This window comes from Rhinolophus sinicus, chromosome 14 (genome assembly GCF_057876585.1).
Source record: "Rhinolophus sinicus isolate RSI-liver-muscle chromosome 14, RSI-T2T, whole genome shotgun sequence".
Taxonomy (NCBI): Eukaryota; Metazoa; Chordata; class Mammalia; order Chiroptera; family Rhinolophidae; genus Rhinolophus; species Rhinolophus sinicus.
The window spans coordinates 58724454-58748622 of record NC_142514.1 but is presented as its reverse complement, the minus strand read 5'-3'; the positions used below and the strand labels follow the sequence as shown (position 1 = coordinate 58748622).

Here is a 24169-nt window from a genome sequence, read left to right as displayed (position 1 = left end):
GGAGCCACACTGTCTGCAACCCACCGTCCTAACTGTAATCCGCGCTTGCTAGCTCATCCACCATCTTCTTGCTAGCCCCCATTTTCTGCTAGCATAGCCACAGCAATTATATCAGTGGCCAATGGCTCACTGGTTACAGCTGATGGCCAACTAGCCACCGCTGATGGCCATCCAATCACAGTTGATGGCCATTTACTACCTGAGCCAGCACCTTTCCTCGTGAGGCCGAGAGCCTGGAAACTGCACTCTGGGACTCTGTCCCTACAGACTGATCCCAATTTAAAAAAGAAAAAAAAAATCTGACACCAAGACTCAGATAGGCTTCCCTGATTGGCAAAACTTAGCAGATGTTATCACACGTTTTTGCTGGGACAATTAAGCATGTCCCTGTGAGATTCAACTATAAAGAAAAGCTGGACATTTGTGCCTGTTTCTTCTCAAGTTTTCCCCATATGCCACTCCCTTTGCTGATTTTAACCTGTGTCGGTTTTTTGTTTGTTTGTTTGTTTTGTTTGTTTTTGTTTTTTAATTCTGAATACTGATAATTTCTGTCTTCTTTCTTTTTATCTGAATCCAACTGGCTAGAGGTTTAAAAAATTTATAAGTTTTCTCAAAAATTGTAGTTTGGTTTCTTTGACTTTTTATATTGCTTTTCTGTCTTCTAATTTACTAATTTAAAATAAGTTCTTTATTATTTCTTTTCTTCAGCTGACTTTGAGTTCACTTTCTTCATGTTTTCCAATTTCTTACTGGAAAACTGGGATCATCAATTTGATCTATTTTTTTTTTTTTTTTAGTATAACTATTTAGTGCAATAATTATCTCTGCTAATCATTGTTTTAATATCACCCTGAAATTTGGTAACTAATATATTTAATACATAGTAATTTAATAACTTGTTTTTTCATATTCATTCAGTGTGGATTATTTGGTAGTATTTTATTTAATTTGCAAATATTTAAGGACTTTCCAGAGCTCTTTTTGGAAGTTTTATATTCAAATTAGAATCTTTCATTTTTCATTTAATTCCATTGTGGTTTGAGAATATACATTGTATATTTTAATCCACTTAAATGTATTAATATTTGTATGGTTCAGAATATGATCTATGTTGGTAAATATTCTATGTGTACTAAAAAGAAATTGTATCCTTTCGGTGTTGAGTGAAATGTGGGTTGTTTTGTTTTGTTTTGGCATAATAGCTTTATTAGTTCAAATTGAGATATCACACATGATCTAGCCAATCACGATGAACTCAGCTCTTCTTTTTAGTTGGAACTCAGGAATTTGTTTCATTCCAATGATTCCTGAGACTCTCCTTCCTGCTTAGCCCTATGTTCCGTTCGCAGCTTTCTATACAAGATTTCATGGCATTCATCTTTCTGCACCACGCAAAGCAAAGGGATATTCTCATATTCAGCATACTTGCTATTGTTCTTATTTATTTTGGGCCAGACAAGTTCAGGATAGTGGGGGCCATGTGACAACCGAGTTGCCCTGCATGCCTCATGATAAAACTTTTCTTTAGAACTCACACTACTTTCTTCTTCAAAGAGCCATTCCACCTCATACTCTTCTTCCAAATCAGTCATCTGAATCATCGGGAAGCACAATGTGAAAGAGGGCATTTTTCTTCAAATACACTGTCTTACCATTCAAGAATACACTCTAGGCCTGGTCACCTGTCTTTAATTTCCTATTCCTCTTTGACTTTTCCCTTGATCTCTGTGTGGTGCACTCTGGCAAAAACTCTTCATTCACCAAGGGCACTTGCTCAGGGGACCTCTCCAGCTCTGCATCCTGCCACCAGCTCATATCACACTGGATGGCTTCATCAACTCTGTCAACCTGAGCCAACCAGACAGGTGAGGGAATGGCCCCCTGGGGATAGTTGTTCTGCTCTATCTCTTCCTCTTCATCTACTTTCTCAGGGAAGCCATAACTCCCCATACTGTTGTCTGGCTTTCTTTCCCCAATGCCAATTCGCCTCTGGGATCTAGATTGTAGGTTCAGGTCCTTGACTGCTTCCATGCTGATGATGCACAGTGGCCTTTCATGAAGCGTATTGACATCTCTAGAAAATGGGTACAAATCTGAATTCAGAGTATTATGGATCTCCATCTTTGACTTCACCTGGAAGTGGCAGGATTTGGGGAAAAGCTACATATCCCTTCTTTTCTTTATCTATCTCCATAGTGAATCCTGACTTTAACATCTCATCATATCTGACATCATGACACTGCTCTGACCTGACAACTCTTTGTTCACCTTTATACATAATGGGGTCTTCACCCTCCTGAGGGTTATTGGGCACACTCCAACTTTCACATGAACTCTGTGAATTCCCATTGTTCTGCACCTGCTGAAGCTCAGTTTGAGTCTCTTTTGTTTCCAATTATTTTTCCATAGCCACCGCAGTGCCAGAACTGTGCTCGATTATAACACATAGGGAATACCCGTCTATGGTTAAAATGTAGTGGACAATGGGGATTGAGGTACGAGGAAGCCAGGATACTCATTGGGCACCACTGAACATGGCAATACAGACTTCCGTTTCTGGATCTGCCCCGGGAATGAAGAATGGATTATAGGCAGGATTCTGGTATCAGACACGTGGGTAATGCTGATGGGCTATGCTTTCCATGGAGTAAAAGAAGTTATTTTCCTCAGAATGTGTGTTCTCTGAAGAATTCATTTTCTAGGCTGCTGTAGTTTGAAGTCTGTGACTGGGACCCTCTGTGGTGGCACACTGGCCTGCTTCTAGGCTGACCTCAGCAACCCAGACCATGTACAGTTGTAATGTTTGATAAATGTTAATTTGGTGCATATGGTTGATTATGTTTTTCAGCTCTTCTGTATCATTAATAATCTGTTAAACAAAACTATTCGTTCTAACAATGGTATTAATATTTCCCTCATAATTGTGTATTTACATGTTTCCCTTATAGTTGTAGCTGGTTTTGCTTCATATATTTTGAAGCCACGGTCTTAGGTGCATCAACATTTAGGATTGTTATGTATTTTGTTGAAATTGACCCTTTATTAAGGTTCTTTGCTCTAACATCTACTTCATCTGATACAAATGTAACGACTGTAGTCTACTTTTATTTATTATTAGCATGGCATATCTTTTTCTATGCTTCAAAATTTAACCTTTTTGTATCTTGTTGTACATAAAGTGTGTTTGCTGTAGGCAGCATACAGTTAAGTTTTGCTTTTTTTGTTCAATATGAAAATGTTTGCCATTCAATTGGATGTTTTATACCATTTATAATTAATTATTTATATGACTATGGTTAAATCTAATATTTTGCTTCATTTTTCTCTTTACCCATATGTCCTTTGTTCCTATTTCCCTCTTTTCCTATATTATTCCTTTGTGTAATTATTTGTATGGTTTTATTTTGCTCCTTTCATTGACTTATTAGCTATGAAAGGAGCTATAACTTTATATATATGTATATGTACATATATATGTATATGTATGTGTGTGTATATATATATATAAGTAGTTACTCATGAGTTTGTAGACTACATCTTTAACTTATGATAATCTATCTTCAAGTGATATTATGCTACTTCATCTACAGTTTAAGCACATAATAATACTTTGCTTCCATTTCTCCCCTACTGAACTCTGTGCCATTGTTTTCATATATTTGAATTTTACATATCTTATAAACCTCACACTATATTGTTATTTTTGTTTAAAAAATCAATTGTATTTTACAGAGATTTAAACAATAAGAAAATACTGTGTATACGTTCCCATGTAATTATCATTTCCAGTTCTCCTTATTTTTTCTGTAAATCTATAATCTATTGGTTATCACATTCCTTCTCTCTGAAGAACTTTCTTTAATGCTATATGTAATGCAACTCTACTGGTGATGAATTCTTTCAGATTTTTTATACCTGAAAAGTCTTAATTATTGCCCTTATTTTGGAAACAAATTTTTTTCTGGTACAGCATGTTGGGTCAAAAATTCCCCCACCTCCATTCAGTACATTAAAACTAGGTTTTCATTATTTTTAACAAGAAATCAGCTTTAATCCTTATATAAAATATAAGGATTAATCACTATTTGAAATATTTAATTCAATTCTTATGAAATATTCCTCTGTAGGTAACACACCCTTTTCGCTGTGGGATCGCAGTTGACTGTGGGTAACTGAAGCCACAGACAGCAAAACTGCAAATAAGGGGGACTACTGTATTTTCTCTTTAAAGTATATTGTTATACTATCCAAATTTAGATTGATTATTGATCTACTGATACATTTGAATATTTTGTATAGCATGAGGTAAAAGTCAAGATTTTTTTTTATCACATATAAATATGGGGCTGACACAACACTATAGAAAACATCACACCTTTTTTACTATACTTCAGTATTATCTTTATTATAAATAATGTGATTATATTCTGCTTTATATAACCTGAGAATTTCTGTCTTATGTAATTGGTCAGTTTGTCTATATTTTTGCTAATGCTAATTTGTTGTAATTACTATAGTTATCATTATATTAATGACAATATTATATTAATTATTTCTATTAATACCAATTTATTATAAATTGTTATAGTTATAATTATAGTTATATATACTAAGTATATATCAATATATTACATTAATGTGTTTTATTAATATCTGTTATAAAAGTTATTATTATAATCATTAATTTATACTATAAGTAATCCAGATTCATTCTTCTTTAAGAATATATAAGCACTTCATTATGGTTTTAATTTGCAATTCCCTGATGATTAGTGATGGTGAGCATATTTTCATATGTCCTTTGGCCATTTGTAGACCTTCTTTGGAGAAATAGCTCCTCATGTTCTCTGCCCATTTTTTGATCAGATTGTTTATTTTTTTGTTATTGATTTGTATGAGTTCTTATATATTTTGGTGATCAACCCATTATTGATATGTCATTTGCAAACATATTCTCCCATTCAGTAGATCTAGAAAGTATTATGTTAAGTGAAATAAGTCAGACTGAGAAAGACAAATACTGTATAGCTTAACTTATATGTGGAATCTGATAAAACAAAACAGACAAACAAAATACAACAAAAAACAAAATCTTAGGAACAGATCACACTGATGGTTGCCAGAGAGGAGAACGTGATGGATGGGTGAAAATATGAAGGGAAATATAGTTAATAACAGTGTGATAATTTTTCATGGTGACAGAAGACCAGTAGTCTTAGGGTGGTGATCACATTGTAAGGTATATAAATGTTGAATCACTATATTGTACACCTGACACTAATATATTATTGTATACCAACTATACTTAAGACAAAAATATCTAGGCACAGTTTTTCCCTTTGCATTACAATGTTTTTATATTTTTAGTAAAGATGAATTCCATTATAACATCACACACCTTTATTCTAAAAATAGAAAAAATATAGAAAAGTAGAAAATGGAAACTTATTATTCATAAAGCACCTCCCAGAATTACCAAATTTTACCATTATTAGAGTATTCTACTCTTTTGTTTCTGCTTATTTTTAGATTTTTAAGTAAAATTATGTATGTGAAACTATATTCCTGGCTTTTCGAATATCAGATTTGTGATTGTGCAATCAATGTAATAATTTGGTTATACAAATGTGAGAAATGAAAAGTATTATAAATATTTTAAAATATTTTTATCACTGTTAAAAATTTTTATAGACAGTTTTTAAATGCATTTTTATAGTCTCATGAGATAAGGACATAATGATTTTTCAGCATTCTGAATCAAAACTATAATAATAGTAAGAAGATATGAAGCTGGACTCATGAGAGAAAATATGTTCAACTTTGTGGTTTAGGGACTTTTCACAGTTAAAAATCTCAATGACTTAATCAATTTTATGCATTTTAATGATGAATAAAGTCATTGCTCATGGTCCTTGACAATGAAAATGATAAACATGGTTCTCAAATCAACTTTATTTATTTTTTTAGGATTTTAGAAAATGAGAAACTATATATTTGCAGGTAATTATTCTCCCACAGTGGTCCAATCAAGTAAATAGTTTTGCCATGACATGGTCACTGGATTAGTACATGGTTTGTTATTGTCCAAGTGGATCTATCTGAACTGTCAGGCCAAGTTAGAATTCATAAACAAATTTCTTACAATTCAGAAAATACCTGAGAAAGAAGTGCTGAGAAAAGGATAAGAATTTACTTATGAGTTATTATTATAAATCTAGCGAACAGATATTAAATTATTTAATTTTATACATATCTCTCCATTTATTTAGTTCTTCTTTGATTTTTTTCATCAGTTTTGTAATTTTTCTCATACAAATCTTAGACATATTTTGTTAGATTTATACCTAAGTATTTCATTTGGAGTGTTGCTAATGTAAATGGTATTATTTAATTTCGAATTCCACTTTTTCCATTGCTGGTACATAGGGAAGATATTAACTTTTATAGATTGGTCTTGTATCCTGCAATCTTGTTATAATCACTTTCTAATTCCAGGAGGGTTTTTTATTGTTGTTGTTTTTTGATTCTTTCTGATTTTCTACATAGATGATTATGTCACCTATAAACAAAGACAATTTTATTTCTTCCTTCCCAATCTGTATAAATTTTATTTTCTTTTCTTATCTTATTGCATTAGCTAGGACTTCTAGTATAATGTTGAAAAGGAGTAATAAAGAAGATATGCTTGCCTTATTCTTGACTAAAGCAGAAAAGCTTCTAGTTTCTCACTTTAAGTATGATGTTAGGTGTAGTTTTTTTGTAGATGCTCATTATCAAGTTGAGGAAGCTCTCCTCTGTTCTTAGTTTACTGAGAGTTTTTATCATAAATGGGTGTTCGATTTTGTCAAATATTTTTTCTGCATCTTTCGATATGACCACGTGATTTTTCTTTATTAGCCAGTTGATGTGATGGAGTACATTAATGTACTTTTGAATGTTAAGCCAACCTCACATACCTACAATAAATCCCACTTGGTTGTGGTGTACTATTTTTTTATACATTGTTGGAATGATTTGCTAAAATTTGTTGAAGATTTTTACACATATGTTCATTAGAGATATTGGTCTGTAGTTTTCTTTTAGTAGTTTTGTGGTTTTGGCATTCTGGTAATTCTGGCCTCATAGAATGAGCTAGAAAGTATTACTTCTGTTTCTATATTCTGAAAGAGATTATAGAGAATTTGTATAATTTCTTTCTTAAATCTTTGGTAGAATTTACTAGTGAACCCGTCTGGGCCTGGCACTTTATGTTTTGAAAGGTAATTAACTATTCATTTCATTTCTTTAATAAATTTAGCCTATTGAGATTATCTATTTCTTCTTGTGTGAATTTTAGCAGATTGTGTATCTCAAGAACTTGGTTCATTTCATCTAGGTTATCAGATTTCTGGACATAGATCTGATATAGTTACCTGATATTGCCAAAATATGTCATAGGTTTTAAGGAAACCATTATTGATTGAATGAGTTTCATATGCATTTCTCTATTGAAACTTGATTTATATTATACTATTGACTTCCAATAACAATCCTTTAAGGCAAGACATTATTATTCCCATTTTAGTAATGAAAAAAAACAAGGTGCAGAGAATTCAGCTAACTTAGATATTTCAGAAGAAGTAGGAAATATCTTTGTCATCAAAAGCTATTTTGGGGGGCCGGCCCAGTGGCTCAGGCGGTTAGAGCTCCATGCTCCTAACTCTGAAGGCTGCCAGTTCGATTCCCACATGGGCCAGTGGGCTTTCAACCACGAGGTTGCTGGTTCGACTCCCACAAGGGATGGTGGGCTGGGCCCCCTGCAACTATCAATGGCAACTGGACCTGGAGGTGAGCTGTGCCCTCCACAACTAAGATTGAAAGGACAACAACTTGACTTGGAAAAGAATCCTGGAAGTACACATTTTTCCCCAATAAAGTCCTGTTCCCCTTCCCTAATAAAATCTTAAAAAAAAAAACAAAAAAAAACAAAAACAAAAAAAACAACTATTTTGTAGCCAAGATTTCTATAGATACTGTTTTGTATAGTATATAAGTTGAGCTTTACAATTCAGGTATTTAAATGTGTTCTGTAAACTGCTGAAATATTAGATTGCTTCCCTAACCTTTATTGCAAAGAAAAGCTAACATTTATAACAAACGCATTATATAGCAGATATATACTAATTCACACCATCCCCACAAAAGCCTTATGAAATTAGTTACCTCAGTTTCACAACAAAGCAAAAGGAAGCCCAAAGAGAGACTAAATAATTTTATTATAGTCTGTAACTTTTAAACTGTAGAATTTATAATCAAACACAAAGAGTTTCAATGTAGAATTTTTGCTCTTAGCCAGTAAGCTATTTGATTACTTCAGTGATAGCTTATTCTTAATATATAAATAGCAGCAAGAAGCATTTGCATTACATAAAAATCTGCATGAAAACTGAATAATTTAAAAGGGAAAATCAACTAAATTCACCTAAAGGCATCTAAAATTCCTTAGATAGTTCTCATCCAATTTATCAATATATAGCTATTTTAATAACCAGAATAGTTACTAGGATTTGGTCTTTCAAAATAAAGACAAATCAAAAGGAGCAAATATTCTTTTACCTTTTCTTCTCATTAACATATTTGGATTATGCTTAGGCAAGGAAAACAAAAATAAATATTTTGAGAAAACAGAAGATAATTTAACTAACTCATAACCAATAGGATAATTAATTAAGAAATTCACTGATTAATAAATGGAAATATTTATCTTTTAAAGATCACTTGATTGTTTCTGGTACTTACTATTTTGTAACTTGATTTTTAAAGAGCCTTTTTATAACTCAGAGTTATCATTACCATGAAACAAACAAAAAAAGCATTTCTAAAATAAAAACAGCATTTGGAGCACATCTGTTTCAATGATATGCTTTAAAGAAATTTGCATCTATTGGAATCTGATGGCTTATTTGTGTGTTGCTTTGAGAAGGTGCTCTGCATGATTCAAAATTAGCCTGTGTATCAGGAGAGATGGGTGTTGCCATGGCAAGTACACATTTTTTTTTAATTGAATAGCAAACTAATAGGCACATAAAACCCACACAACATAAATTATCTCTCCTGGGGCTACAATTAAACATATTCCTCTTCTGAAATATTTTATTTTTTTTTCTGGGTTTTGTTTAGGTCATAGAGTCATATTTTATTTTGCAGCCTAAAGCCTCCTTTCCTAAGTTACCAGTCTTTCTCACTTCCTTTCATCAATGAAACTGCAGTATTCAATGAAAGGAAGAATTCATTTGTGCACAAAGAAGACATTAAAGATGTTAAAAATTATGTAAATCCTTGCTCTGATTTCTAATAAATATCTGAAATAATTGCACCTCAAATATTAAAGGGAAGCAATATTAAATATAACTCAAGAAATCTCTCCTTTTTAATAGTGTTCCCGATAAAACAAGGTTTGCTGTATAAAGTGAATAAAAATGAACATTTTCAGATTTTATTAAAAAAAAGTCATTAGCTAAATTTGTAAACTGAAATTCACCAGTTCTGTTTGGTCTTCTTCCCTTAGCCTTTCCTTCCTTACACCCCACCTAGACCCCATCCAAACCAATTTATCCATACCTTTCATTGACACAGCAGTAAAAATTTTCGTTATTGATTATTTTCTCCACTTGCATATTATGGACTCACATCTCCTCATTCATCTATCGATTCAAAAAGAAAAGTTCCTTTCATGGCATTTTGTAGGTGAGATAGCAATTTGCAGGATAATGGTCTGCCTTCCCTTCCCATTTTGAAGATTTTTTTTTTTTCTGATTTTACTTTAATCACAATGAAGCATGTGGAAAGGACAGTCATTTGGACTCATATCCAAGTTATTTTTGGTAGCACATTGACAAATTTTTAAGTAGACATTGTATTTCACAAAGAATGCTCTTCTGCGATCACTCTGGCTTCAACAATAAGAAAATTCAAGACTACGGGAGATCAGCACAACAGGATATCCATAAGTAACAACGCCTACTTATCAACCAGGGGAAGCTTCACAGACTTGTTCCTTACTGTGACAAACAGTGAGCAGAATTTTTAGAGAGGCTATAAGCAGAGAATGAACACAAAAGATAACTCTGAAAAAGATTTGGTGTGGTGCAGGAAGACAGCTTCCTGGTACAAATCAAGAGCGATTTAGAACAATAGTGACTGATCATTTTCAGCAGCTGCCTCAACTTGTATTCTATTGCCTTGTAGAGTTCACTGAACTTTGTTTTCTCACTTTGATTTCAGAGTTCATTTTTCATGGTGTTCATTTCTTATGATGAAAGTAGACCTGCCTTGAAGGAATAGATGAATAGTTCCTTGTGAGTTCAAAGATACCTTCAATGGCTTGGAACAAAAGGAAATTATTATACAGATCAAGAGACTATATGGGAATGTTTTTACAGATTTTAAATAAAATATAAACAGCTGTTGAGAGAAGCATGGCATAGTAACAGTTGTTACTAATCCATTAATAACGTAATCTGAACACAAATTTGATCCTGTTCATTATGTGTAACCCACATTCCTCTATGGGGAAAACAGTTAGATTTGAATGTGTGAAAAATGGATTCACCAGCAAACCAGAACAAATATAGAGTAAGGAAATGGTGAATCAAGTCTGAATTTATTTTGTAATTTTCTTGAACACCAAGTAATCAATATTTTCGAGCTACGTAATGAATGGTGCTAATAGTGATAGCCTGCTTTTATTGGCTACCATTCAAGGGCCTGTCAGATAAATGATGAAACACATCAAGGAACTCTTTCCCCCTAAATTTTTATATTGTCCATGCTAATAAAATGTAGTCTTATTTTCTAATCAAGTGTATTCAGTCTTTCTGGATAGTTGGTTATAAAAACAGAAAAAGTATTTCTCATTTATTTTTATGAATCACCCATCGAAACTTGGCATGGGACTTAAATTATCCTAGTGACTTATCTTACTAAAACTTTTAAAGTCCCCTTAAGTTGATGTGTGCAATCCAGAGTGGAAGTAAGTAAGAAGTTAGGAAATTCTTTCTGAACTCCTTATTCAATTGAAAGATATAGAGCCTAAACTGAAAGAGATTATGTTCTACTTTGCATTGAAAGACCTAAATGCAGCAAAAAGATTTCACCAAATCAAATTGATTACTATCGGTTATATTTGTATTAATGTCACATGATACAGTAAAATAGAGAATATCAAAATCTGACTAAGACTACATAAAGTTTTAAAAAGTTGGTGCACACAGTTAGTGGTATCTGCTTTTAGAGAAAAAGAACCATAGGTAATGAGAATGAATAGGGCAACAGGAATATCTAACCTTCAGGATGACTGAGCTGCCTGTTGTGTATTCCCGTGTTTCCTCGAAAATAAGACCTAGTCGAACAATCAGCTCTAATGCGTCTTTTGGAGCAAAAACTTATATAAGACCCGGTCTTATTTTACTATAATGTAAAACTGGGTCTTCATAATATAATACAATATAATATAATATAATATAATTAATATAATTAATATAATATAATATAATATAATATAATATAATATAATATAATATAATATAATATAATACCGGGTATAATATAATACCAGGTATAATATAATATAATATAATACAATATAATACCAGAGATAATATAATATAATATATAATATAATACCGGGTCTTATATTAATTTTTGCTGCAAAAGACGCATTAGAGCTGATTGTCCTGCTAGGTCTTATTTTCAGATAAATAGGGTCTTATGTACTTGCTGAAAGTAAAACAATCCTTCTCTCTTCAGTGTTATCTATGCTACTAGCTACTCTATGTTAAATTAACTAAACAAGGAGGCCATTAGATTGAAATCTTTCTAATACCTCAGCAGTAATATATAAGCAAACCAAAACCTATGTCTGTAAATTCCTCAAAGTTAAAAAATCATAACCTAAGGCCAATCAACCACAGTCAACTGGGCTTTTCCAGAAAAGGCAACACTTAAGCTATAACCAATGATTTCCTTGCTTTGCTTCCCCCTTTTCTCTATAAAAGTCTTCCCCTAACTACTATCAATGAAGTATTCCTAACCACTTCCAGTTTAGTGCTGCCCGATTTGGAATATAGTTTGAGATCATTAATGAGTATTTTATCATATCCAACAAAAAGCCACTTAACTTGTAGGTACTCCCTTACAATGAAATATAATGTGCACATAAAGAATCCTAACTGATGTGAAAAATCCAGGAATTCTAGGAAAAACAGTCCACAAGACATTAACTTATTTTTTGAATAAATGCAGAAGTTGACTCAAATGCATTTATTGAAAACAATGCATTGTGATTATAAAAATATGTCATAAACAGCATTAAAAAAAAATTCTCCCCTCCATACAGAATAGAAAAAAAAATCTTATTTATGACTTTACCAAAATAGTTACATCTTCTCTTATTCTAATATAGTAATTTCTTTCCTCTTCAGGTTTACATCTGTGTAATGTTTCATTCTAAGATTTACATCTTTCTAATGTTTTTAATCATTTCGGATGAAAAAATAATAAAACTGCTTTTGAATAAAGAATCTCTTGCCTAAAGAGTAAATAAATGGCTCCATTTTTTAATTGAAATGAATCTGTGATATGTTCAGGGGCGACCTAGCACATAATAAAGGAAGAAACATATTTAATATACTCATTAGTGGTATTTATTAGCACACTTACGCAAAGAAGGAATGATCATTCAGGAATAACATGTTTATCAGACAGAGTATCCCCTGGAAAGGCTTATTGTCCCCAGGAAGTCTGAACATGAGCCATGTTAACGTTTGAACAATGGGATTTCTAAATAATTAACAGACATATGTGCCCTCATGATCTAGACATCAAAGGACAAAAATTTCACACCAAAATCAGACAATAAATACATCAAATATGAAAGGGCAGCTATTGTTGATCTAGCAAATCTGGCCTGATGCATTTTTAAAGTGTAGTTATACACTGTTATACTGAGTCAATGTTTGTTTTTTCCTCAATGATTTATATTTACATTTACAAGTCAGAGATGATTTTCTCAATTTTTACATGTCATGATCAGCCTGGGATTTGGAACTCAAACTGCATTCTCATCATGTCTCCTCCTGGCCATTCATTGATAAAGATCTGTAATTACAATGAAGCCAAAGATTTTCTTGATGATGTCAAGAGGCAGAACACAATATCCCCTGAACTTTCCTAAACACATCACTCTGCTATGCAGTCAAGGTTTCTTATGTCAGTAAAGCAAAAGGCAGGGCTGGAAGTAATAGAAATAGCCAAAATGCTTCTCACTTTCCTGCATAGCACAGCCAAGCAGCTCAACCTTTATTGTGTCCTAGAAGAGAAAAAGTGCTCTAGCTTGGTGCTAAATTCTAGATTAGAGCACATCTGTTTGCCAAAGCCAAAGTTGTTTTTTTTTAATTATTTTTATAGTTGATCAGTGAAATTTTGTCATACCCCTCCCTTCCCTCATTGTCAGAGTCTCCTCCCTCTGTGCATGAGATGCAGTATGGGGTCGTGGGTAAGGTCATGGCCTCTGGAGCCAGACTGCCAGGATCCATTGTCTAGCTCTGCCATTCGGGAGTTATGTGACCTGCGGCCACTAACTATACCTCTTATACCTCATTTTCTGTAAAATGCAGATGAGTACTTATATCTGCAAGTTGCTCTGACAGTTGAATGCATAGAACAATTAAAAGGTTTATAAACATGGTTTTGCACACAACAAATGTTGCGCAAATGAAAAATATTGTTGTTGTTATTACTATTACCGTGTTTCCCCAAAAATAAGACCTAGCCGGGCAATCAGCTCTAATGCATCTTTTGGAGCAAAAATTAATATAAGACCTGGTATAATATAATATAATATAATATAATATAATATAATATAATATAATATAATATAATATAACGTAACACCGGGTATAACATAATATAATATGATGTAATACTGGCTCTTATATTAATTTTTGCTCCAAAAGATGCGTTAAAGCTTATTGTCCAGCTAGGTCTTATTTTCTGGGAAACACGGTATATTTATTATTACTTGTTATTAGTTTTCTAATTTCCTTTTCCTAAATAGGCTGGAAAGCTAAAAACAAATGTCATTGATTCTCTTCCATCTAGGCTGCAGGCCTGTGATCAGTTTCTTCCAGTCAATGCACCTGTAAAACATGACAGCTGGCCAAAGGGAAATTAGATGTTCTGGACCACACAGTAGAATACTGGCATCTAATCTCAGCCAGAGGTTCCTAGGAATGGGTATCAACTTCACACCTGTTTCGCGTAGGAGAGTCCTACATTTTGGATGGGCATTTTTTTCCTGACTGTGAAACACAAATCTGATTCTGACATTCCTGATGCTCCATAAATTACTGATGATGCCTTAGTAAATCCATTTCCACTTAAACTAGCTAGAATGGACTTACCTATTTCCAATAAAGAGCCCTGGCTTTCACACAATGTCATTTAAGTTTCCATGAAACAACATGGCCTTATCTTGTAAGTGTGACTACAGTGTGGCAAGGTTATGACTCTCATACAGAGAAGAGGGACTGCTCTCATGCATGTGACAAATACTGGTCCATACAGTTGTCAAATAGATGGATCCCTTTCCTACAATTCTGTCACCACTTTCAGCTTCAGATTCCCAGAGAATTAGAGACATCTGCTCTAATGATTGCAGCATGTCCATGGTTCTCCCCCTACACTTTATGCTTTTCCTAATGCGTTCCTTTCACCTTAGGTCAGATCAACATGGTCTGTAAACAAATAAATCCAATGCCCAATTTTGGGTGATCAGAAAATGAAGAAATTTCAGCCTAAATAATGTAGACAAAGATGATAAATCCCTGGTTTATGTTAATAGATGGTCCCAAACTTTCCAGAAATATCTCGTTCCATTTCCAATCATGCCCTTTTTTTAAAGAACACTTCAAGGCTTGTATCAATTCCTATTTAATTAATCACTAAGGAGTCAAAATTATTCTCAAGGAATCATGAATCACAAACATTCAGTTAGATAAGGGCAGAGTTGAGAACAAAACATAGATCTTGTACTGTCTTGCACATAACTGTTTTTATTACTTCTTACTACCAGTCTTAACCAGACCAGGCATCACTGCTGAGAGTATCATAACTTTTACCATAAGACCATGGGTAGTTCTGTAAGTGACTGCTGCCATTCTGATTAATCTAATCTCATTAAATCAGTAATTTTTAAATATATATGTAATCATATTAGTATGAAGGGTAATAACAGGATCAAATATTTTAGTTGGTGTTATATTTATAACAATTACCAATTACATTTAATATCAATTGATCCATCAGGGTGTTTTATTTGTGATTTGCAATGCAAAATTAGATAGATTATCTGACGGTATCACCAATGCATCCAGGAATTTAGAAAGTTAATTGGTTCCTACGAATCTCCAAAAGGCTTTTGGTATTCTCTCTGTTTGCAATGCCCTTCCTTGCTCTCAGCCCTCTCTCTCCACCTTCTACAGTTTCTCTCACTCCTCAAGTGTAAGACGTTTTCTGCTCTGTCCAGTTGTTCCTCATCAACTCAGCTTGATATGATTGCTCCCACAGCCCTATTCTCTTAACAACACATATGGAATTTATCAAATGCTGCTGTGCATTACAATTTGTTGTTTACTAAACTGTGCTTCCCCATCAGAGTATTAGCCAGATCCAAAGAGACATACATCAATTCTTATATTTCTGTGGTTGAGTTCCTCAGAATGTTTGGAGCTTTTCACAAAGACAATAAATATTGATGAGTAAAGAGAGTCACAAACTCAATTGTATGCAGGGTGTCCGGTCAATGCGACTGAGTGTCACTAAGCCTGCTATAAGGAAAGTGGGAGTAAGCTGCTTGTGCTATGACTTTGCATGAGGCTGCCTACTCACATTGCATGTGCTTAATGAAGCCAAAACAAAGCATGTCCACATGTTATGTCAAGCCCAGTGCTTGCCAGTTTGTGTCCCTTGAATCAAACACCAGTCAGCCTCCTTCCCTCTAGTAAACATCAGCCTAGAAGGCTGAGCCTTTTCCTGGGGATTGAGATAATTTTGTTTTCCCGTCTGATTTCAAACGAATGGGTGTATAGAGGTTAGAGGGAGTACAATCATTAGTCATTGATTGATGGTTTGGGAGAAAGGAAGGAAGGAAGGAAGGAAGGAAGGAAGGAAGGAAGGAAGGAAGGAAGGAAGGAAGGAAGGAAGGAAGGAAGGAAGGGCAAGAGAGACAAAGAAAGAAATGTTGCATTATTATAGATTTAAACCTTATGAAATTATTTCACCTACGTTATTTGATTTAAACAACCCCCCCCCCCTTTTTAAATTATTTTTTTTATGAATGAGAAAAATCAAGGCTGGAGAGAGTCAACAAACTTGTTCAAGTCTGTGCAGGATCACGAAGTGGTTCAGATATCACTAAACCCAGAATTTATGCTGCCTACCCCAGAGCACATGCCACAATATTCTTCTGCTCAGCACCAGAATGTGGTAGTTATCTATGTGCCCAGGGCTCACCGCAGAAGTAGGAGGTAGTTCTTATTGAGAGAGGACCAAGTTACCTAGGCTTTGGGATTTTCTTTACTTTTGTATGGATTTTTGTCTTTTGGTTGACATATAAGATTCTGCATAATATCACATGTTTATTTTCCATGTAATTACTGCTATTTTTCGTTCACCTGTTATATGTGCATATTTGCAAATCATAGCAATTAGCATCCTCAAGACTTTATCCACTTTGCAATGCTTATCCTGAATTTAATGACATAGAAACACACACAAACACCACCATCATAATTTACCTTTCAGAAGAATGTCTACATCGAATAAACCAGCAGCCAAATTGAAAATTCAAAATTGTGTTGGAGCTAATGAAAAAGAAAATTATCTAAGATAATATCCGTGACAATCAATAGAGTCTGTGTTATTCAAGAAGTGAAATGCAGGGGGTTTCCATTGGCTTGGTGGGTTTTCACAATTAGTCTGCCAATCCACCTTGCTCTTTTAAAGGGACTCAGGTTACTTTTCAACATAGGAAAGCAGTCATCCTTTTAGTCCTACGTCACTCTATCTAGTGAAAAGTTACACAGGCAATTTTCCTCAAAATCGTGCTGAGGGACTGAGGAAGAGGATCACAGTCCATGACTCAGAATTACTGAAAGTATGAATATCGTGCTCTGGAATTTCAATCTTGATAAGACAGAGAAAAGAAGAGGACAGGGCTGGGGTGGATGATGGTGGAGAGGTGGTTGGGGACAGCTATCACTTTCTCAAGGTTCTGCTGTATATCACTAACATTGGATTTGTTTACAGACAGTAAAAGAAGATGAGGGTGGAAGAAAAGCTATGAGAAAAGTGTAGAATGGATAGTTGCAACTCAAAAAATTTTCACTGTTATTCATAACAATCTCATCACTCAAAATGTAATAATTCCATTATTTTGGTCTGCTAGCTTTTGACAATTATATACCTGTCAGTCCTCACAGCTGAAAGGAGAAACAGTAGAAGAATGGAAGAAAAGTGAATATTCTGAAGAAAAATGGATCTATTACTGGTTTACTTAGATGATCTTGATAATGTGACTAAACCTTTCATAGACCAGCTACAAAATGATATCTAAATAATTTAGTTCTGAATGTATTAACTGCAGCATTTTATTTATACTCTTCCATTGAAGTGAGTTGAAAAAAATCTAGAGGGGAGTTATCAATTAATATTGATAGATTCTATGATCATTTTATATAATTTGAGGGTTATAGACCACAGCGACTCAGGAATTTATATTTATAATTATAACTGAATTCTTATGATAGAAAATTAGTTTCATATAAACATGATTTCATAATGAAGTGCCCTTAATGTCACACTGAAGGAACTCATTGCTGACAGTTGTAACCTGAGAAAGAAAAGGAGAACATACTCACATTTAATTCTGCCAATCACAGATTTTCCTCCAAGTAATGTGCACTATATAATAAGAAACTATGCAAAAAGTGCTATAAAGATTCCTACCTGTAAGTAAATATAGCACAATAAATAAGAAAATCACTCTGATGATTTAGGAAAAATATCTCAACAATTTTTTGAAAAAGTGGTTTTAAAATGTTTATTTAAAAAAGCCATATGACTTCATTGATATGTGGTATATAAAACTGAAAACCAAAAAGGAACAAGTCAAACAAATGAAGAAACAAAAACTTACCGACTCAGACAACAGTTTACTGGTTACCAGAAAGTAGAGGGGGAGAGGGTGGTATTAGGTTGGTGTAAATGTAATTGCAGTTTAAAATGTTAAAAATAATCGCAAAAACCACAATTACTTTTGCACCAACCAAACAGATGAGGTTAAAAGGGATGAAATATATGATGATGGACGGAGAACTGACTCTGGGTGGTGAATGCACAATGTGATTTATAGATGATGTATTACATACGTGTACACCTGAAACCTCTGTAACTTTACTAACAATTGTCACTCCAATAAACTTTAATTTAAAAAAAAAAATCAAGATTACTCAGATTATTAGTCTTATTACTGGCTAATCCCTAAAATGTCTATTTCACTGTTCCTGCAAAATCAGTTATTGAGGTGATTGGTAGCTATAATGGTAATATTTTAATAGGTTAAACAAACATGCACAAACAAAAAAAAACATTATAACCCAGATGCTTAAAGCCTAGTTCAGGGGATGAAATTACCTTAGAAAAGAATAAAAGTAAAGGAAATAAAATTGGTTGTGCAGATTAACATTAATGATCTCTTTATCTTTGGCAAATTCCATGACAATACTTTTCAGAGCAGAGAGTAGCATAATTTTACTACAAATGAAAATTGATCCTGACACACTTTCCTTCAGGTCACTGAGTAGAAGCTTTGCTTTATTCTGGAAACTGTTGTCATTCTGAGAAGTAAAGGAAAAGGAACACATTGGAGAGTAGTGGGAAAGGAGGGAAAAAAGAGAACCTGTCTGGAGAATACAATACAAGATACAAGAAAGGAAAGAGAAGGAGAATATATGATTAGATTGAAAGTTAGAGGGAGGAAATCCATGTTCATGAAATAAAATGAAAGAAGTAGCCAAATGATAATAAAACAAAACAAAATGAAAAAAAGAAAGAAAGAAACAAAGAAAGAAAGAAAGGAAAAGGAAAATGATTTGCATTGTCTAATAGGTAGGGAGTATGATACTATTTTTGCCATTTGTAATAGAAATTTAAAAAACCAAGAAAAGTTCTTACATGAAGGTTACCCTCAGCTATCTCCCAAAGAGGAACTCCACAGTCAAAGTGATAATTTTTGGTATTTGGCAAATCATTTATTGGAGGATGGAAATAGAGAAGTGACTGGAAAGTTTGTGATAAACAGTGAAAGGGAAGGACCAATTTAAAAATTGTACTCATAACACACTGGAGGGTGATGGTTCAAGATGGTAGATTAGGTAAACACTATGCCTGCTGCCTGCCAGGATCACATCAAAATTACACCTAAATTTTAGACTAATCAACCTCAAGAATTATCTGAAGTCTAGCTGAACAGAACCCCTATAACTAAGGATCTAAGAAAAGGCCACATTGAGACTGGTAGGAGGGGTGGAGATGCAAATGTGTTGATCCCAAACCCACAGGTAGTGATTGAACACCAGAATGGACACCTCAGTGGTGGAGGTACCTCCTGAAGAGTGAGGGGGTCCCAGCCACTGGGCTCCCCAGTCCAGGGGTGCTGTGCTAAGAAGAGAAGTTCCTACAGCATCTGGCAGTGAAGAGCAGCGAGGACCCTGTTGATCCATCCTGGTAAGATGGAAGGTAGCTGGAAACCCAGACATCCTCTTAAAAGGCCTGCACACAGAATCACTAATAAACACTCCCATGGCTCCAGTGGAGGGGTGGCAACTCAAGAGATAACCAGAGACATGCAGGGAAAGACCATGTGGCTATGGCATGAGGGGTAGAGGGGCAGCTGCCTTTGTCCCTCTGTGGAGTCTACCTCACATGTAGCCTACAGGAGGGTGCCATCTTTTCTATGTTGAACCCTTTCCCAAAGGGCCAAGTCTGAGACTGCATTGGTCAGGTAAAACCCATGTGTGTGTGTCCCTGCCATTCCCAGCTAGTACTGCATCACCAGGGGCACTCTCAGCTCCTGAATGGATGCCCCACAGCTGTGGAAGCCTTTTACAGCAGTGGATGGCCCACGGTAGCCTGCAGAACTTTCGGTGGCTGTCAGTCAACCACAACTTGAGCTACAGCCTCTCTTGTGGAGCTCTCGGGGATCTGTGGCCTTGAGGCCAGTGGTGGCTGGCCGTGATGTTTTCAGGGCATTTCGCAAAGTGGTTACATGCCTAGCACTGGTGCGAAAACCTAATCTGCATTAAGTTTGTAAAAACCACAGTCCACACACCCTGTGACTCTATGGAACCCTGCCCCACGCAGTTAGTACTATATAATCTGGGGCACTCTTGGCTCTTAGGAAGACAGCTTCACTGGACAAGCTGTGAAAGCCTTTTACAACAGTAGACAATCCAAGGTAGCCTGAGGAACTTTTGGTGACAGGCAGTCAACCACAACTAGCACTGCAGCCTCTCTTGGACAGCTACAGATTCTGCAGTCCTAAGGCTAATTGTGGCTAGCCAAGGTGTTCTCAGGGCATTTTGAGAGGCAGTCAAAGGCCGGTACTGGTGCAAGTACTGAATCTGCATTAACTTTGTAAAAACCACTGGCCATGCCTTGTGACTCCTTGGGACCCCACCCTACCCAGCTAGTTGTTGCCTCACCAGGGACACACTCAACACCGGGTCAATCAGACCAGCCTGTGCACCTAAGAATGCTCTTTCAATGGATGAGCCTCACAGGCAGTCCGCAGGTGACAACAGGCCTAGGAAGACCCTGGGCCATTTGCTAAGCTACCCCAGACCCAGTATTGACGGCAGCCAGCCTCAGTTCTCGGCAACGCCACCCCACACCCTTCCAGGTCCAGCACAGGCAGCAAACAACCACATATAGCATTGTGACTCCAATCAGGTAGCCCCAGGCTGGTCTCAGGCGAGGCTGAAATAACACACCAAGAGTCTGGCTTCAGGCAATACCAGAGCACTATCCAGTTAGCCCCACAAGTGGCACACCCAAAGGGTAGTCTCAAAAGAAACCAGAGCCCACTGGGGTGAATCACCCATCTGAGAAGTCAGCCCTCATACAGCAGCTCATAAAATGTGGGTGCAGCCAATCCTTACAGCCAGTCAGCTTGGGAGTCAATCCCACCCACTGATATGCAAAAGCAATCAAAGCTCAGGTACAACAGAAGAATAGACACACCACACATAAGGGACACTCCTGAAACACACACACACACACACACACACACACACACACACACACACACACCCACACCACAGAAGATCAGTGAGTCTGTGCCACTAGACAACACCCAACATATACTACATAAGGCCACCTGGCATAGACTGAGAAACTCAGGAGATCAACTTAATACATAGAAGCAAACACAGAGAGGAAGCCAGAATAAGGAAGCAAAGAAATATGTCCCAGATAAAAGAACAGGAGAACCCTACAGAAAAATAACTAAAAGAATTGGTAGCAACCAACCTACTAGAGACAGAGTTTAAAATATTGGTTATAAGGATGCTTAAGGAACTTAGTGAGAACTTCAACAAAGAGATAGTAAGCATAAAGAAGGACATAGAAACTATAAAAAAGAACCAGTCAGAAATAAAGAATACAATAACTGAATAACTGAAATGAAGAATACACTAGAAGAAATCAACAGCAGATTAAATGAAGCAGAGGATCAAATCAGTGATTTAGAAGGCAATGTAGCAAAAACACCCAATTGCAATAGGAGACAGCAAAAATAAATTATATATATATGAAAATTAGAATAATTTAAGATACCTCTGGAACAACATCCAGTGTAATAATATTTACATCATAGGAGTACCAAAGGAAAAGAGAGGAAGCAAGGGATCAAGAACTTATTTGAAGAAATAATTACTGAAAACTTCTGCAACCTGGATAAGCAAACAGACATACAACCCAGGAAGTACAGAGAATCCCAAACAAGATGAACCCAAATAGGCCAAAACGAAGACACTTTATAATTAGATTGGCAATGGTTAAAGACAAAGAGAGAACCCTAACAGTAGCAAGAGAAATACAACTAGTTACTTACTAGGGAGCTTCCATAAGACTGTCAGCTGATTTCTCAACAGAAACTTTGAAGGCCAGAAGGAATTGGCAGGAAATAGTCCAAGTGATGAAAAACAAGGGCCTACAACCAAGGATGCTCCACCCAGCAAGGCTATCATTTAAAACTGAAGGAGATATAAAGAGCTTCCCAAATAAGAAAAAGCTAAAGGAATCCATTACCACAAAGCCATTATTACAGAAATATTCAAAGAACTTCTTTAAAAGAAGGGGGAAAAACAAAACAAAAGAAGATAGAAAATATGAATAATAAAATGGCAATAACTATGTACCTATCAATAACCACTTTAAATGTAAATAGATTAAATTATCTAATCAAAAAAACATGGAGTAGCTGGATGGATAAGAAAACAAGACCCATGCATATGCTGTCTACAAGAGACTCACCTCAGATCAAAAGATACAAATAGACTGAAAGTAAAGGATTAGAAATTTTATATTTCATGCAAATGGAAATCAGAAAAAACTTGGGATAGCAATACTTATTTGGACAAAATGGACTTTAAAACAAAGACTATATTAAGAGACAAAAAAGACATTACATAATGATAGAGGGATAAATCCCACAAGAGAACACAACCCTAGTAAATATCAGTGCACCCAACATAGCAGCACTTAAATACTGAAGGTGCCAAAAACATGTATACACATTTTTTAAAAGGAAAAAATCATTAAAATTGTAATACTCAATATATACCGATAGGAAAAAATGACTACAACTCACATGTATGCAGTTTTTGACACCCCCTGTATATATAACAAATATTGACTGACATAAAGGCAGAGATTGACAGTAATACAATCATAGTAGGGGACTTTCACACCCTACTGACATCAATGGACAGATCTTCCAAACAGAAAATAAACAACAACAACAACAACAACAACAACAACAACAAAAAACAATGGCTTTAAATGACACACTAAAGCAGATGGACTTAATTGATATTTTTAGAGCTTTTCATCCCAAAGCAGCAGGATATATATTATTCTCTACTGCACATGAAATGTTTTCTAAGATAGATCATGTGTTAGGCCACAAAGCAAGTCTCAGTGAATTTAAGAAGTCTGAAATCACACCAGGTGTCTTCTCTGACTACAATGGTATGAAACTACAAATCAATTACAAGAAAAAACAAACTGAAAAACACACAAACACTTGGAGGCTAAATAACATGCTACTAAATAATGATTGGGCCAAAAATGAAATCAAGAAAGAAATCAAAATATACCTTGGACAAATAAAAATGAAAACATAATGACCAAAATCTGTGGGACACAGAAAAAACAGTTTTAAGAGGGAAATTTATAACAATGCAGGCCTACCTCAAGAGACAAGAAAAATCTCAAATAAGTAGTCTAACTACTGTGTTTCCCGAAAATAAGACTTAGCCAGACCATCAGCTCTAATGCATCTTTTGGAGCAAAAATTAATGTAAGACCCGGTTAACATAACATAATATAATATAACATAACATAACATAACATAACATAACATAACATAACATAACATAACATAACATAACATAGCAAAACATAACATAACATAATATAATATAAATAATATAATATAATACTGGGTCTTACATTAATTTTTGCTCCAAAAGACACATTAGAGCCAATGGTCCAGCTAGGTCTTATGTTCGGGGAAACATGGAAAGGGAACTGGAAAAAGAACGGCAATCAAAGCCCAAAGTGAGTACAAGGAAGGAAATAATACAGGTCACAGTGGAAATGAAAGAAATAGAGGCTAAAATAACAGTACAAAATATTGATGACATCAAGAGCTGTTTTGTTTGTGTGTGTTTTTTTGAAAGAATAAACAAAATTGACAACTCTTTAATCAGACTCATCAAGAAAAAAGGAGAGAGGACCCAAATAAACAAAATCAGAAATGAAAGAAAAGTGACAGTGAACACCACAG

General features: G+C 34.9%; 1 pseudogene; it reads right to left on the bottom strand.

The window, feature by feature from the left end:
- Nucleotides 1-1668: 1668 nt before the first annotated feature.
- LOC148755698 (uncharacterized) lies at nt 1669-19820 on the bottom strand (annotated as a pseudogene).
- Between the last annotated feature and the right edge of the window lie 4349 nt (nt 19821-24169).